General features: G+C 46.7%; 1 protein-coding gene across 4 annotated transcripts in view; it reads right to left on the bottom strand.

Annotated features, from left to right (window-relative positions):
- FBXW7 (F-box and WD repeat domain containing 7) overlaps nucleotides 1-16,207 on the bottom strand; it is a 196,065-nt gene extending 179,858 nt beyond the window's left edge. For 2 of the 4 annotated variants that reach the window (XM_072861848.1, XM_072861850.1), the window contains exon 1: nucleotides 14,443-15,056. The gene's annotated coding sequence lies outside the window, so the exon portion shown is untranslated. Of the gene's footprint in view, nucleotides 1-14,442; nucleotides 15,058-15,703; nucleotides 15,814-16,145 lie in introns of those variants that run through there. The other 2 variants (XM_072861852.1, XM_072861851.1) reach the window with 2 other exon arrangements.
- Nucleotides 16,208-17,402: the final 1,195 nt, after the last annotated feature.

Below are 17,402 nucleotides of genomic sequence, written 5' to 3'. Positions count from 1 at the left end.
CACAAAGGGGGTTCTTCCAGGAAAATTGCTGCTCCAGTCTGCAGTGAGCAGTTCCCCAGACAGAGTAGAAAGGCTGATCTTACTTCTGATCTTAATAAAGGGACTTCTGATTCACATTTACAGGAAGTGAGTAGTGAATACTATAACCAGGACAAGAGGGGCCCTGCCTCCAGCCAAGTGGAGGAAAGGGACAACCAGGTTTACCGGACTGTGTGGATTCGATGGCCTGGCACATCAGACCCACAGGAGTATAAGGCTCCAGTAGACACCGGTGCACAGTGCACTCTAATGCCATCAAGCTATACAGGGGCAGAACCCATCTGCATTTCTGGAGTGGCAGGGGGATCCCAACAGCTGACTGTATTGGAGGCTGAAGTGAGCCTAACTGGGAATGAGTGGCAGAAGCACCCCCCTGTGACTGGCCCAGAGGCTCCGTGCATCCTTGGCATAGACTGCCTCAGGAGAGGGGATTTCAAGGACCCAAAAGGGTACCGGTGAGCTGTTGGTATAGCTGCCTTGGAGACAGAGGAAATTAAACAGCTGTCTACCTTGCCGGGTCTCTCAGAGGACCCTTCTGTTATGGGGTTGCTGAGGTGCCAATCGATACCACAATGGTGCACCATCAGCAATATTGCACCAACCGAGACTCCCCGATTCCCATCCATAAGCCAATTCATTGACTGGAGAGACAAGGAGCTATCAGCAAGACTCACTCACCCTTTAAAAGTCCCATATGGCCAGTGCAAAAGTCTAATGGAGAGTGGAGACTAACAGTAGACTATCACGGCCTGAATGAAGTCACACCACTGCTGAGTGCTGCCATGCCGGACATGCTGGAACTTCAATATGAACTGGAATCAAAGGCAGACAAATGGTATGCCACAATTGATATCGCTAATGCGTTCTTCTCAATCTCTTCGGTGGCACAGTGCAGGCCACAGTTTGCTTTCACTTGGAGGGGCGTCCAGTACACCTGCAACCGACTGCCCCAGGGGTGGAAACACAGCCCTACCATTTGCCATGGACTGATCCAGACAGCACTGGAACAGGGTGAAGCTCTGAACACCTGCAATACATTGATGACATTATCGTGTGGGGCAATACAGCAGAAGAAGTTTTTGAGAAAGGGAAGAAAATAGTCCAAATCCTTCTGAAGGCTGGTTTTGCCATAAAACAAAGTAAGGTCAAGGGACCTGCACAGGAGATCCAGTTTTTAGGAATAAAATGGCAAGATCGAGGTCATCAGATTCTAACAGATGAGATCAACAAGATAGCAGCTACGTCTCCACCAACTAGCAAAAAGGAAACACAAGCTTTCTTAGGAAACATCGCCCAGGAATCTTGGAAGTAATCATGGACTGGCCAGAAGGCAAAGATTTCAGAATATCGCCAGAGGAGGAGGTGGCATGTGCTGAAGAAGCTCCACTGTATAATAAACTGCCAGAAAATTAGAAGCAATACACCCTGTTCACTGATGGGTCCTGCCAGAATGGAGGAAAACATCAAAGGTGGAAGGCTGCTGTGTGGAGTCCTATATGACAAGTTGCAGAAACTGCTGAAGGAGAAGGTGAATTGAGTCAATTGGCAGAGGTGAAAGCCATCCAGCTGGCTTTAGACATTGCTGATTGAGAAAAGTGGCCAGTGCTCTATCTCTATACTGACTCATGGATGGTGGCAAATGCCCTGTGGGGGTGGTTGCAGCAATGGAAGCAAAACAACTGGCAGCACAGAGGCAAACCCATCTGGGCTGCCACACTGTGGCAAGACGTTGCTGCCTGGGTAGAGAACCTGGTTGTAAAAGTACGTCACGTAGATGCTCACATACCCAAGAGTCGGGACACTAAAGAACATCAAAACAAGCAGCAGGTGGATCAGGCTGCTAAGACTGAAGCGGCTCAGGTGGATCTGGACTGGCAACATAAGGGTGAATTATTTATAGCTTGGTGGGCCCATGACACCTCAGGCCATCAAGGAAGAGATGCAACATATAGACGGGCTCGTGATCGAGGGGTGACCTTAACCTGTGCAATAGTGTCCCCGGTCATCTGTGAATGTGAAACATGCACTGCAATCAAGCAAGCCAAGCGGTTAAAGCCTTTGTGGTATGGAGGACAATGGCTGACATATAAATATGGGGAGGCCTGGCAGACTGATTATATCACACTCCCACAAACCCGCCAAGGCAAGCGCCATGTGCTAACCATGGCAGAAGCAACCACCAGATGGCTGGAAACATATCCCATACCCCATGCCACCAACCGGAACACTATCTTGGGCCTTGAAAAGCAAGCCTTATGGAGACACGGCACCCCAGAAAGAACTGAGTCAGACAATGGGACTCATTTCCAAAACCACTTCATGGATGCCTGGGCCAAAGAGCATGGCATTGAGTGGGTATGTCACATTCCCTATCATGCACCAGCCTCCAGGAAAATCAAATGATACGATGGACCGTTAAAGACTACACCGAGAGCAATGGGTGGTGTGACATTCATACATTGGGGGGGACATATAGCAAAAGCCAACTGGTTAGCCAACACTAGGGGATCTGTCAATCGAGCTGGCCCTGCCCAATCAAAACTTTTACATACTATAGAAGGGGTATAAAGTCCCTGTAGCGCACATAAAAAATATGCTGGGGAAGACAGTCTGGGTTATTCCTGCCTCCGGCAAAGGCAAACACATCTGTGTGACTGCTTTTGCTCAAGGACCTGGGTGCACTTGGTGGGTAATGCGGAAGGATGGGGAAGTCCGATGTGTACCTCAAGTGGATTTGATTCGGGGTGAAAATAGACAATGATTTGAATTGTATGACATTAATTGCTATATAATACTGTGTATCATCACTACTATGGTTGCTATAGGCCATATCAACAGTACTACAGTAAGAATCACCCAAATTAATGAAGAATGAATTTTGATGAAACCAAGCAAAGTGCAGTGATGACAGAACCAGACAAGCACATTGGTGATGGAACCAGAACTGGCTTCAGCATGCAACAATCCAACACCACACACCGTCTCTCCTGCCCTGAAAGACTGTTAGGACAGATGGAGCCCAAAGTCATGGACTAAATGAACTCAACGGACAATTTAGAGGGATGGCCCAGAGACCAAGGGAATGATATCTGTGTGTATATATCAAAAGACAGGAAAGGTGGTGGTGATTAATTGGTATATATTGGAAAGTGTGGGACCTGGGCATGACGTAGATGGTATAGAATAAGGGATGGATATTGTCCTGGTTTCGGCTGGGATAGAGTTAATTTTCTTCCTAGTAGCTGGTATAGTGCTGTGCTTTGGATTTAGGATGAGAATAATGTCGATAACACACTGATGTTTTAGTTGTGGCTGAGCAGTGCTTACAAAGAGTCAAGGCCTTTTCAGCTTCTCATACTGCCCTGCCAGCGAGGAGGCTGGGGGTGCACAAGAAGCTGGGAGGGGACACAGCCAGGACAGCTGACCAAAGGGATATTCCACACCATATGGCGTCATGCTGAACAAAAACACTGGGGGGAGTTGGCTGGGGAGCGTGGCCGCTGCTCGGGAACTGGCTGGGCATCGGTCAGCAGGTGGTGAGCAATTGTATTGTGCATCACTTGGTTTGTATTCTTTTATCATTATTTCCCTTCCTTTTCTGTCCTATGAAAGTGTCTTTATCTCAACCCACGAGTTTTACCTTTTTTCCAATTCTCTCCCCCATCCCACTCGGGGGGAGTGAGCGAGCGGCTGTGTGGTGTTTAGCTGCCTGCTGGGTTAAACCACAACAACACTGTGTCTGCGCAAGCTCTTAGTGGGCAGCAGAATGGTCTACCACCAAACAGTCCTGGCTGCCATTTTTCTCCTCAGAAAAGCTAAATGACTCACTCTGCCCTGGGTTTGCAGGTTGTTTTCCTTCCTGAAAAGGGACACAAAAAATAGCTGGAAGAACAAGTCACCTCTATACTCCTGTTTGTTCCTTCTCCACTGCACACCTTGCAGTGTTTCTGTCATCCGAATTCAAGACCTCCTAGATCCTAAATTCAAAGTCTAAGAAAGACTACATGAGCACTCACGTTTCTCAGCTGCCAGCACTCCACTACACAATTTGGGGGTGTAGAAGAGAGCTAACAAACCTAAGCCATTAACATTTGGAGAAAGTCTGTTACTTTTCCATTTTCTCTTTTTATTAGCAGAAATCAGAACTGGATTATGTCAGAGGAGCGAGAGAAAAAAATTAATTTGTAAATATTAAAAAATTACATTAACCTCCTACTAAAAATATCTAATACTAGAATGTGAGAAAACACAGTACTTACCTACATTTAAAAGAGCCAGTAAATATAATTTAGCGTGTTACAAACAAACAAGTCTTTCATGCATCAGCAAGCTAGCTGAAACAATTGTTTAGAGAATACTATTGTAAAACATACGCAGGTCGATATCAGTGAATATACACAGCATGGTTTCTGGAAAGGAAACTATGCTTTTTTAGGCTAGTAGAATTTTATAACAACAACAGTGAACTAAGGAGAAATTGCTGAAAAACTGACTTTCAAAAAGCCTCCCCCAAAGTCTCAAGAGACCATTAAGTAAAATTGATCTTGGTGTTAGGGGAAAACACTATTTGTGATTAGATGCCAGCGACAAAGCTTCGAAAGAAAAAGCAGTAAGTGGTCTGTAAACTCGCAGAAAAGGGTTAACAGTAGAAGGCCAGGGCTCTGTACTAGAACTATTTCACATATTCCCTAACAGTCCAGAAAGCAAAAAGTGGCAAAACTCACTCACATGAAAATTATTAAGGTTAAGACAAGAGAAGGAACTGTAGGAACTTCAGATAGTCTAACCAACCTAGATAAAAAGGGAAATATATGATAGACAAAAGAACAATCGACAAGATATTGCATGTCAAGGTGAATGTTCTACTCGCCAACTTTCTGGATTTTAACAACCAATTCAGAGAGAGACACATTCACTCTGGATAGTCCACTGAAGAATGATATTCAGTAAAAAAACCTGTTAGGATGTATATAAAATGTTTTGGAGAATATTACAATTGGTACATTACAAACGGAATACAGCATTCCAAGTAGGCACTTTGTAAATATACAGCACTCCAAGTAGGCACACAATGTAAAAAATGGTTTGAAATGCTAATTAAACTAAAACAGTTTCAAAAAAGGTGAAAGTTGACGACAGTCATCCTAAAGGGGATGCCAAAAAGCATCAGAAAGATCAGATATGTTAACTGTAACTGAGAAATGCAGAGTAATACACAGGAAAACGTATAGAAAAAAACTTAAGAACTCTGAGTTCAGCTGGAGTTTTATAACAAGAATATGTTCCACTAAACTACGGTGTTAAAACATCATGAATAACATAAGACGTTACTATGAAATTCATGATTAATACGAGACAATACATTTCCATACAACAATTGCTCAGATCCCCAAACTTGGTTTAAAAAAAAAAAAAAAAATCACTTAAACTACAAACCTAATGTACTTTTAAAAAGGATTACATGTTTTATTAAACAGCATAATAAGCTGTAACAACAATTAAGACTGATCTTGAAAAATAGTGAACTACTAGAAGTTTTATACGTGAAACTTTTCAGTGGCACTACCCACCTTTCCAAAAAGTGATTCTGAAAATAAAGAAAAGACAAAAAGATACATGTGACGAAATCCTAATATAATGAAATCCTAATTCTTTTCTGGAGATGGTAACTAATAGACAGAGAAAATAGCACAAAAGTTCGACTCTCAGCTCTACAATCAGTAGAATTCTTGAATATGAGTCTTTTTCCTCTTTGGCAGCAGCCAGCAAGCATACACATAGCTCTGCAATAATCACAGCACATGCTGCCTTCAGCCCATCTAGCAAACAAAAAAAAAGCGTGGTAGGTTATATGGAGAGTAGCACAGTAGTCAGGCTGCAGGATCTGAACATATTGTGATAAGGGAGGTCACAGAAGATAGTAGGACAGTAATGAGGACTCTGTTACTGCAGTGGTGGGATACAGCAGCAGATACAAATCCACAGGAAACTAGGTTTTGTTCGCTCTGCTGCTCATAGAACAATTTGTTTCCCTTGTTTTTTACAGATTTGAATACTAATATTTCTGCACACTGTAGCTTTGATCACTGTGTTAAATGTAGCTCTACTGAATAAAAGGATTGGTTTGTCCAGACTGGCACAGCTATGACTGTGATATGAAGAGAACTCCAGGGAAAAACCTTTGAAGATTAAGTGCATGCTCAAGTTGTAGGTTGAATTGGCAGTAGTAGCTGAAAGGTGGTTTTTGTCATGCATATAGTTTACAGTATGATACATACGACAATACTTCTGCAGTTTAGTATATGGATTATAAGCATTTTTAGATTACTTAAATTTGTCTTGCTGTTAAAAGGGGCAATCCCACTCTCCCTTACCCAAAAGGCTAAGTCAGGCAGCACTAGCACTCATGTTGGTTCACAACCAGCTGGATTTGAGAAGTGGACAGCACAACCACAAAAGCCAAAAAGGGGGAAGATCAGCCCTTTTGGTTGCAGCACATACTCCACACTGGCTTCAGCAGATCATCAAACCACAACCATGAGGTTTCAGGGCACAGTTAAGCTGATCTAATGGCCAGCCAGTGCAGAAATGATTCACTACCAGCTGTGCATCCCCTGTGCCAGCTCTAATGCACATCCCATGTCACACTGAGCCAACTCAATGGATTTTTAGTTTCCTTCTCACTTAAATTCAGGGAACTAAAAGGATAGAAAACCAACAGCACAAAATTAATTACCAAAAAGTCAGATTAAAACAACAGCTAGCACAGGAAGAGGTTGGGGGTGCGAGAAGCTGGAACCCTTCCTTTCAGCAGCAACTAAGCAGGTCAAATGCAATATGAAATGACAACCCCATAAAGGACAAGCGAATATAACATCTCAGGAACCTTCAATCTTTGCAAAGTTTGAAAAGATTTTATGAAGGAAGGGTAAATTGTTTCAATTTTAAGTTTCTCTTTTTTCATCTTTGCCAGGTCATGCCTAACCTACGCAATCAATTTTGTTCCCACCGCACTGCAGTGTAAACAAACAATAGGAATGAGAAGGACCAAAACGTTAACATTTCTTTTGTGCCACCAAACAAGCTTTTGTTTTTCCAGTCATTCCCAGCACCCTTTCGAAAGGTTCCCACAGCCCATGTAAACAACACGCAAGCTGAGCAGTATGACTGTACGTACCTCCTACATAGGCAGCCAGCAACCGCAGCATGTAGCTCCCCTAACTAGACAGCCACACATCCACCCCATGGCATGGGACACCACCCACCTCTACCCTTCAAACAAAATATCCTGCCTGTGCTCCTGAGTCATATCAAGTGTTATCTAGTGCTCCTGCCAGGCACAGCCAAACATCAGTAAATGGCTGAGCTGAAGTTTGACCCTCAGTTATTCCAGAGTCAGCCCACTTCTTTTCTGTTGCACATCAGGAATTACTTGATTTCAAAATAGTCAGCATAACAGTATTCAAAGGACAAATAACAACAGAACATCGTGCAAGATTTACCATGACAATCAGCTATAAAGCTGGGAATACAACACAAAACCTGAAATGAAGAAACAGCGTGTCCTGGAAACAAATCAAATATAACCATGAATGTCAAAGTTGTTTTGCTACAGCAAGCCATGTCTAAGAACCACCCTAGTTTTAGTGCACTCTCAGGTATGTAAAACTTTCAAAATTAAGTTAAACATCTAGACATCCTAAGAAACTACCATTATGGAGATAATCAGGATCATTAACACAAACACACTTCTGTATTACAGGTTTGAAAAATGGAAAGTTCAGACATCTGTCTATTAGAGCCCACCTAAGATTAGGGCCCATGTAAGATATTCTTAGGATGACCTATTTCACACATATTATCACTTCCCTGAAGACATATAATGTCAAAACATAGTTAGAATTACTACTGTGTTACTAAGGGGCTACCAAAGCCTACATGCTACTCTTCCCACGTTTCATGAACACGAAGTGGCCATTCAGGACCATGTACCACTTTCACAGAGAGCTGGTAGTGCAGAGCAAGTCCAGGGCAAGACAAAGTCCAGCAAGCTGGGAGTCAAGCAGTGACTAAGTCTAGCTCTTAACCGGACTGGAGACAGCACAGTCAGAATCCACCTGCTACCTCAGAGAACACGACTAACACGCCATGAAAGCGGAGAGGTACAACTGCCCCCTTCTACCAGAGGCTTGTCACAAGAGTGCGCATCTGTCCCCTTCTTGGCTACACAGAGAAATTTAAACATGCACCAGGTGGGCAGTCTGGGGTGAGGGAAGCATAGCAGGTTGAATCATTGCCTCCCTCCCCCAAGACTCTTGCAACAAGTAGCAAGTTAGGAGAAAAACAATTCACAAACGCAGTGCCCCAAACAAATTGATTATTTCTAATTCCACCTTGCTGGAATTTGCAGTTCCTGTCCTTCAGAAGTTCAAAGCAATTGCCACAACCTGCACCACCACAAAACTACAGCTGAGTAACCCTAACTCTGCATGACCAATTTCAGGAGTACTTCATTCCATCAAAAAGACCCCCCAACACTCCGTGTGCAGTCAGCTCTCTACCACCACCCTTAAGCTCTTTGATAATCCCAGCAAGGGAACACACAGGGGAAGTTTCTGGTAACCTGTATCACGTCAAGGTCTCCTCCCACCTTCCTAGCCACCCAGAGTGACATTTCTAAAGGAAGAAGTGCTGAAGGGGGAGAACGACAAGCTTTGACATCGGACCAAAAGGTTGAGGAACTGGAGAAGGGAACATAGGAGCAAGCGTATCGATTATCCCAGTATCAGTTCAGGTTTCTAATTTTCAGACAGACCCATCCATACAGGGGGAGACCAGGGAAGGGAAAGAATTAATCCATGATTACAACCCGGGATACTGCAGTGGCAAGACTCACTGATCGAGGTTTATGAAGAGTTTAGAGAAAACTATTGCAACTCCTCCTCCCTGAATGTCCCCTTCTCCACAGCTCCAGCTCCACGAGGCCAGGTCTCACCACAGCACATGCACACCTCTCAGCTCCACCTGTGGGCAGCTCTCCTGCCTTGGTAAGGAGGCAAATCCTGTGCTTAGAAGGTGTTGCTTCAGCAGTATGCCCTGCCCTCTGAGTACACCTCACCTCAGCCTGCCCACGCTGAAGAGCTCATAGACTTCTCAGCACTGCTTCTCCAGAGAAGCAACAGGCAGCTCACACCATCCGTATTACTGAAAGGTTTTCAAGAAAGCAAGCACTTCAAAACATTCATATTTTGGACAACTTAGAATAGTCAGTCTTTAAACAGAAAGCATTATTTAACCTTAACTGCCTCAGAGCCGTCCCTCACTATAAGCAGCCATCCAATATCAGGTCACAAGACAAACTAAATTCACCTAGGCCAACTTAGCCATCCACTACAGGCTTCCCTGATACTGTAGTTGCTAGAAAGCAGTCTTGTGTGACCAATCAGAAACACAGATCAAGCAATTTCAAGAAACACATTACTTGCCCCCCCCTGCCCCCCCAACATCCCAACGACCCCATGCTCACATGACATCTAGGGCACCTCGAAATGTTAATCAGTATCATAACAATGTATTTGGGGTACAAAATCTGAACAGTGCTCTCAACCTTTTGTGAGACTATTAAAGGGAAATTGTTTTTCTTTTTTTAAATACAATCCAAGGTAAATAGCATTGCAAAATGTATTGTACTGGTACAACTCTAAATTACAGCCAAAACTGAAAACAGCACACACAATTAAAACATCCCATTTTGGGCTTCTCCATTTTAGGGCCCTATTTGTGGTTGGTCAAAAAACTAGACAAATTTTACTAGTTCATACTGCAGTGGCCACCACTTATCATGTTGGAGGGATTTAGGAGGGAAAAAAAGAGCTGTCAGAGCAAACCTTGCTCTTGTAGCTACTTGTGAGCATGCACTTGCTGAAACGATCACATCAGAATGGTGCCAGCAAAACAGCACACACCAGCACTCCTCATCCTCCAGCACAAAGCCAACCACCCCAGCTCAAGGTGCAGGCAAAGCTTATCTGAGCTAAGCAAGCTAGCTTTGGACAATACGGACTATTTCACACACCTCCTCTTACCAGCCAAGCTGTGGGTGCTTGTATTCTCTAGCCAATGGTAACATCTTCAGTTGCCCCAGCAAATGGGAAAAGATGTCTGCTGGTATGTTAAGACATGACATTATGGAAAAAATACATTGTTTTGCCCTTGTAAAAATAACTGCAATTGTTTCAGAGAATACTGAGAAAACAAAATATTTAAGAGCTACTGAATAATAGAGGCCTGTCTATTTTGCAAAAAGACGACCACGTACTTTTTGTGACGGTGAACATGAACAAGATTGAATGCAGTAGTTCCTTTTTATTCTGACATTCCTTACTTTTGAAGTACTTGACCTTACAGACTAAATTATAATATAATATACATGCATTATGTTTCCAAATTTAAATTTTTTTGATCAAGCTCTGAAAAGAAATCTGCTATTTCAAAGTAAATGTAGGGGAAAACAAAACAAAACAAAACCCCCCCAGTTACTAGCTTTTTTAAGCATAAACTTCAGGAATATGGGCTGCAAGTGGAAGTGCTTACAGACATAAATCATATCCACATTACTGACAAAAAAACCAGCAAGGATCTATTAGAAAACACTTTACTGCAATGTATGCATTGATACAGGATGAACACTGGAGTGGCTGATCAGAACCACTGGCGGAAAGAACTAGGCAGGATTCACAACATCGCAACAGAATAATTGCTCCCATTCCCTCTCCCTTCCAAAGAAATGTTCCCTCACAAGTGAGCTGCAATGCCTCTCACATTCATTACAGCCAAAAAATGTCTTGCATATGCAAAGTTCTCAAAGGAGAAAAGCAAATGTGTACTTTAATATTTAAGTAAGCACCTAATCAAGCCGTTATGTTTATTTACTGATTCCAGCTGAGCAGAGAACAGAGCTAAAAAATGATTACTTTATTATTTCACCCATAATCTATATAAAGTGAAAGCTGGAGAACCATGTTTCATTTTCTATTGGACACAAAACTGTGACAGGTGAGGAGTGGACAGGGGTCAAGTATTTTTCGTCTCTCCTCACACAGGAATTAGAAGGTATCCAACACAGCTGACAACTCACATATTCAAAACAAGTCACTAAGCAGTGAATTGCCCACTCTTCCCTCAAATCCACCAAGCACCTTCACCCAAGAGGAAGCCACCAAGGGTTGCCAAATGCACGGAAATGACACAGTCCTAAAGCACACACTGATAGCAAGCAGAAGGGTGTTCTGGGACAGGGATTCATAAGCCCACAGTGCTGCCTACAGTCTTTCACAGACCCACTGGTGACCCGGGATACTGGGCTAAACTGACTTTTGATTTAAGCCAGAACAGCCTGTGTAATAACCAGTGGCCGTACCACCACAAAGCAAGACCAAGAAGTTTGTTAACAATAAGTTAACTTCTATGCTTACACGGTTCTAGGTCTTCATCAGACAAATATTTGAAGTCTTTTTAGCCTTTGCTGTCGCAAGCGACTATCTTAAAGGCCATAGAAGTGATCCTGGTAAACAGATTTTGTCTACCCTGTGAATACATGGAGCATTTCAGTACAGAGCCATCCATCAGTTTCCACAAATTCACTAAAACACAATACTTTCTGTCATGGAAGAGCATTTTCAAGAGTGATTACACGTAATCCTCATCATCTCTTTCAAGAATTACCTGATATACACAGTCCACATAAGAGAAGGCTGAACCAGCTCTGCAGATAGGGTCTTTATGTTGCCTTTTTTTCAAATGTAATGTACATATAGGCAGTAAACAAGCATGTGTTCTTCAGAAAAAGATCCAGAAGATTCAACATGTCCACTAAATACAGCCTGAATTTAAAACATGCTGACCAAAAGATACTTAACTAACTTAGTTTACTTTAAAGAGACAGAAGAATAGCATTCCTCTCTGTTTAATAACATTGCCAGGCTTAAATCATCACACACCATTCCCTTGTTTTACTGATTCAGAGACAACAAATTCCACTGAAGTAATTAACAAAACTTTTGCAAAGTACTGCGTGCGCACATAATGAGGGGAAGTAAAGTTAATTTGTCAGTCTAAGAGTCTAAAGATAAAAATGATTTCTTCCCCTAAACTAAAAAGCTACTTATTATAAAAGCATCTCTATGAGCTAATGCAAATGAAATTCACATACTTTCTGATAAACATTTATGTTTCCAAACAGACACCGCTGTAATAGTAAATTATTCAGCTTGAACAAAGGAACTACATTGATTAGATCTAAGCTGCAATAGGAGGAAAAACTTAAACCTTGACAAAAGTCATTTTAATAACAAAGTGATATATCTTCTTGAGATATTTATGAACCTGGAACACCAACAAGAATGCGTAAATGCCATCAAGAGACAGAAACAGGCTGCCATTAACTACCGGACGATGATGGACTGGGAGAGGGCAGATTTAAGTTTGGAACCAGGAAGTGACATAAAAGCAAGTGTAATCACCATATCGAAAAAAAGGACATAGTGCCTTTTAGCTCCTGTAGATATTAAATACAGCATAGCATTGACCATCTCCTTAACACTACAGCCTGAAGAGAATGCAACTTCCTTTCCTCACCTCCTGGGTCCTGGGCCAAGAAAAGCAAAGAGTGAACTGAATGGAGAGTTCAACTTCTTTTACCCCCTTTTTAAAACAGCAGCAATGACAGGGAGCTTAAGATACACAGATATTTTGGTCTAAGAAAAGAGTCTTCTTACCTGTGAGCATACTTGGTCTCAAAAAGAAACTGCGAAACGTCAGGTGCCCCATCTACCTTTGAACTTCCTACTGATGTCTTTATTTTCCCGAGTTTTCAGAGGCTGTCTCTTTCTCAGTGGAACAGACAAGCACACAGTTGGGAAACAGACTGTACTACTCTCAAATGCATAGCACAAACAAACTAAGGCACAGAGCGAGCACACATTGCTGGAACTCTGGAGTACGGCTTTCCGTTCACACGCGTGTATTTTAGACCTCCAGCCACTACACATTGCTGCTACATATTATTTTTCTCTACTTTCCATTCCATCTGGTAAAGAAAACGCAGAAGAGCGGGACCCTAGCAATTGACCCACAGAATGTTCACAAGCTATTTATTCTTCTTCAATGAAGAACCAGACAAATCCTACAACCTTTTCCTTCAAAGTCTTTCTAGACCCTTTCCAGGGAAGGAGTGTGGAGAGGAACTCTCCATGTGGAGAGGAATCAGCACTGAGGCTAGACTCATGCAGACAACAGTTTTCGCATAGTTACGATTTCTGGATCTATGTCTGAACACTGTCTCATTAAATAAACGACATTCAACCTACTCTCTTCACTTTTTAGTACCTCCTCCTCGTATGTAACAAACTTGTATAAATTTTAACTCCCAAATAGCACAATTTAGCACTGACAGACGGAAAACATTCCTTCCCTGACTAACTACTGTGGTAGTGTTTTCTGCAGTTAAGAACAAGTTGAGATACTCTATTAAAACAATCTAAGTTTTCTTGTAGTTTTTGCTCAGAGGGAAATTCCGCACGCTGCAGAAATGCTAGAAAGCAAAGCAAAACAAACCCCAAGCAGACAGAGTCCCATTCCCAAACGAGACCCTTCGTTCCCCAGCCTCAGAGTAAGGTTTGGAGGAACAGCAAGAGCACTTGCTCGTACTTCGTGAAGAAGCAACTTCTCCGATAAACAGGAAGAGCCAACACTGCTTCTGGCTTTTAAACTGTATTTAAAAATGCTGTACATGAAAAAGCAACTCCTTCATGACGTTTTCCCGTGACAATAACAGCGGCATTTTCCACCCAGGGGTTATGCAAACGAGCAGGCAGGAGGCAGCCACAGGGTCTGTTAGGAGGAACTCAACCCTTTACAGAAGGAAAAAAAAAAAAAAACAAACACGGGGGGTGGGGGTGCGTGTCTGAAAACCTCAGGGCTTACAGCAGCGCGGCCGTCCGCTTCGCTCCCAGCCTTGCACAACTTTCCGCCCCGGCGGTTCCGCTCGGCTCTCACGGGCGGGGACGGAGGGGGTCCCGAGCCCTTTAACCGCCCGCCGCCTTTGTTCGCAGGGGCCGGCGCTGCCGGCCCGCGCCGCGACGGGTACAAAGGGGGCGGCAGAAGTTGCGGAGGAGACCTCGGCGCTTCCCAGGGGCCGCGACGGCGCGGAGCCCCCCCCCCCCTCAGCCTGCGGCGGGCGGGAGCCGCCCGCCCGCGGGGCACCAGACCGTGCGCAGCCGGCAACGTGAGCCGCATAGGAAGCGGCGGCGGCGCCGCGCCCCCCGCCCCGGTCCCCGCGTGCTCCACCGGCGGCCCCGGGCACCCAGCCCCCCTCCCCCGGCGGCTCCTCCCGCTCGCACTCACTTTTCGGGACGGGCTCCGCTGGGCTCTCCCTCCGCTCGCGGCGCGCACGCCTTCCCGCCGGCGGGGCGATGCCGGCGGCGAGGCGGAGCCCCCCTCCCCCGGCGGGGGGGGGACCCGCTGCCCCGGGGCTGCCGCCGGGGGCCGGGCGGCTTCAAGGGGGCAGGCGGGTCCAGCCCTCCCCGGGCGGGCTGCGGGCCGGTGGTCCTCGGGGCCGGGCCCTGGGCCCGCTCCCCCGGCTGCGGCTGTCCCGGCGGCTCAGGTACGCCGCCGCGTCCTCTCACATGGAGCCGCCGCCTCGCCGCCCCTCGCTGCCCCCCGGGCCGGTCCCCGCGCCGCCGCCGCCGGCCGGGACGCGAGTGGCTCGGGCCGCGGCCCCCGCCCCGCTCTCCCTCTCATGCACTGCGGGCGCCGCCGGGCCCCGGCTCCAGCGGCGGGGGGGCCGCTAGGGCCCCAGCCGGGCGGCGCAGGGCAGCCGGGCGGCGGGGCTCGGCGCCGCGGCCGCTCCGCTCTCCGGCATGTGGGAGCGGCGGCGCGGGGCGCTGGGCGGGGCAGGGCCGGGCCGGGCCGGGCCGGGGGACGGGGCGCGGGGGGGGGGGGCGGCGGGCAGCAGCGCCCCGGGATCCGCTCGTTTCCTGCGGCGCCGGGAGGGGGCGGGGAGGGCGGGCGGGCGAGCGAGAGAGCGAGCACGGCGGCGGCGCGCGCGGATGACAGCCGTAACCCAGCAACAGGCCCCGCCCCGCCCCCGTGCCGGCGCGAGGCGATGACGCCGAGGGCGGGCAAGGTGGAGCCGAGCAGGTATCGCCGCGGCTGCATGGTTCAGCCCGGGACAAGGGGGCGGCGCCACGCAGCGGGGCCGGCCCCGCACCGGCCTGCGCGCAGCCGCAGTCGGCGGCCTCGACGCGCCCCGCCCCTCCCCGCCGCGCGGGGCGGGGCAGCTCGTGAGCTCAGCCTGGAACGGCGCGTGGGGGGGCGCAACGCTCGCTCACCCCCCGTGACGTCAGGGGCACGGGGAGGGCGCGAAGCCCTTGCCCGCGCGCACGTGCGCGTGCCCCCGCCCCGGCGGCGGGGAGGGGCGGGCGTTGGCGCTGCCATGGGAACGGCCGGGGCGAGCGCGGCGGCCCAAGCCGCGCCGCTTCCCGATGGTGCGGCCTCACGTCCGTGCAGCGTTTGGCTGTAAGGAGCGGCGATGAAAGGCGGTGGTCACGCAGCCGTCGCTGCCGTGCCTCAGCTGCGCGGGCGCTTCCAGAGCCGCGGGAGGTACCTGTCCCCAGCGGGACCTTGTCGCTCTGCTCGGGCTTCTCCACAGCGGCGCTGAGCTCTGGGTGCCTCAAACCCGGTAATCAGGATAATGGTGACACTGGCCCCGCTTTCCTAAAGATAAAAAAAAATAGTAATTACGGGAGCCTCTAACACCTATTACAGAGTTGTGGCCGTTACAGGGAGCTCCTCCAGGGTTCCTCCAGCACACGATGCAGAAGATACGACGCTGTTCACTTGAACACAAGGAAAAAAAAAAAATGTAATTGCCGCTCGTTAAGTGTGTGGGATGGCTGCTCGCAGCATCCAGCCTGTTCACCGAGAAAAGCTTAGGCCCTGTGGAAAAAAAAAAAAAGCAGCAGTATTTGATCGTGTCGCTATCATAAAACGCATACACGAGAGCAAAATTAAGATTACTCATGTAATTTATGTCTGGCATTTCCTACCTTTTGAGTGCTAATCTCTGCCACGTTAATGTATCTCCCGGGCAGACCGCAGACAGACGGTGGCTGCTCTGCCCGGACCCCACGCCAGCTCTGGGCCAGAGGCTATCTAACCACGCTAGAAGCCTTCCGATTGCCCACTGGCTTTTTCCTGTCTGCTATTCAGTTTTAATACCGCTCCTTATTCCCCATCATCTTACGCTGGATGTTTCTTTACCCTTTCCCATAACCTTGCTTACCTGATTTTTCTCTTCCTGTGTATTAAAAACAGATGTTTGAGCTTACACGAGTCTCCACACCTCTCCCTTGTCCCCGCTGGGACAAGGTAGCAGAGGAGCACTCTCACTCCAGAGCTACAGCCAGGTCCCTTCCTCACCAGCTGAAGCTCCACACCCCAGCCGCTGCCCAACTTAGGCTCTCTGTCACAAATTGGCAGGGGGTGCTTTTGCAGACAGCAGCCTCCTTCACTAGCAAGACCCGGTTCTCACAGAGCATTACTCACCTTTCCCACAGAATGACAAAGCAGCCCTGTAATAAATACATAGATAAATATGTAATCAGGTAATTAATTTAAACTTTATAATCCTGGAGCAGGCAGGAATTAAGTCTGCATGAGTAATCCAATTCTAATATTTTCATTTTGGTGGAGTTAGGCTAAAAGAACGACAATGTTATTTTAACATCTGTGTTTGTGGGCACAATTTCCTAAGTTTACAAAAACGCCTGTGCATTTTTTGCCCTCTGCAAAGGAAATAGCAGTGCTAAAACTTTCACATCTACGGTATGGATCTCTGCCCCTTGAGCTAAGAGAATGGAGGTCTCTCCCTCAGATCTTGGCCACGTCAAGGGGTTACTAGTTCCTGTTTCTTGGACCTATTGCTTATTCTTCTGGCTTTCCTTTTCATTGTGGTGTTCTCCCTCTGCCCGTTGAACAATAGATTTACACATAGATCAACCATATCGGGGACACTAATACTGAGTACATGTTACTTGGGAGTGAAGGAAAAAGTTGGCTGTCTAATCAGTGTAGATCACTGACAATGGCAGATGCATCGCTCAAGAAACAGAAAATCACTACTCTGCCAGCACTGATGATAGTGCCGAGCCTGTATGTGGATTTAATGAAAATGTTACGATTTTTTATTAGTCACAGATTAAAATGGTTCAGCGCCTAGTCTTTAATGGAAATGTGGTCATGACTGACTGTACTTCAAACAGTAGGGATAAAAATAGCAATCGTACTGCAGATCAATGCATTGG

Source organism: Ciconia boyciana, chromosome 5, assembly GCF_034638445.1.
Source record: "Ciconia boyciana chromosome 5, ASM3463844v1, whole genome shotgun sequence".
Classification (NCBI taxonomy): Eukaryota; Metazoa; Chordata; class Aves; order Ciconiiformes; family Ciconiidae; genus Ciconia; species Ciconia boyciana.
This window is presented reverse-complemented; position numbering and strand designations above follow the sequence as displayed.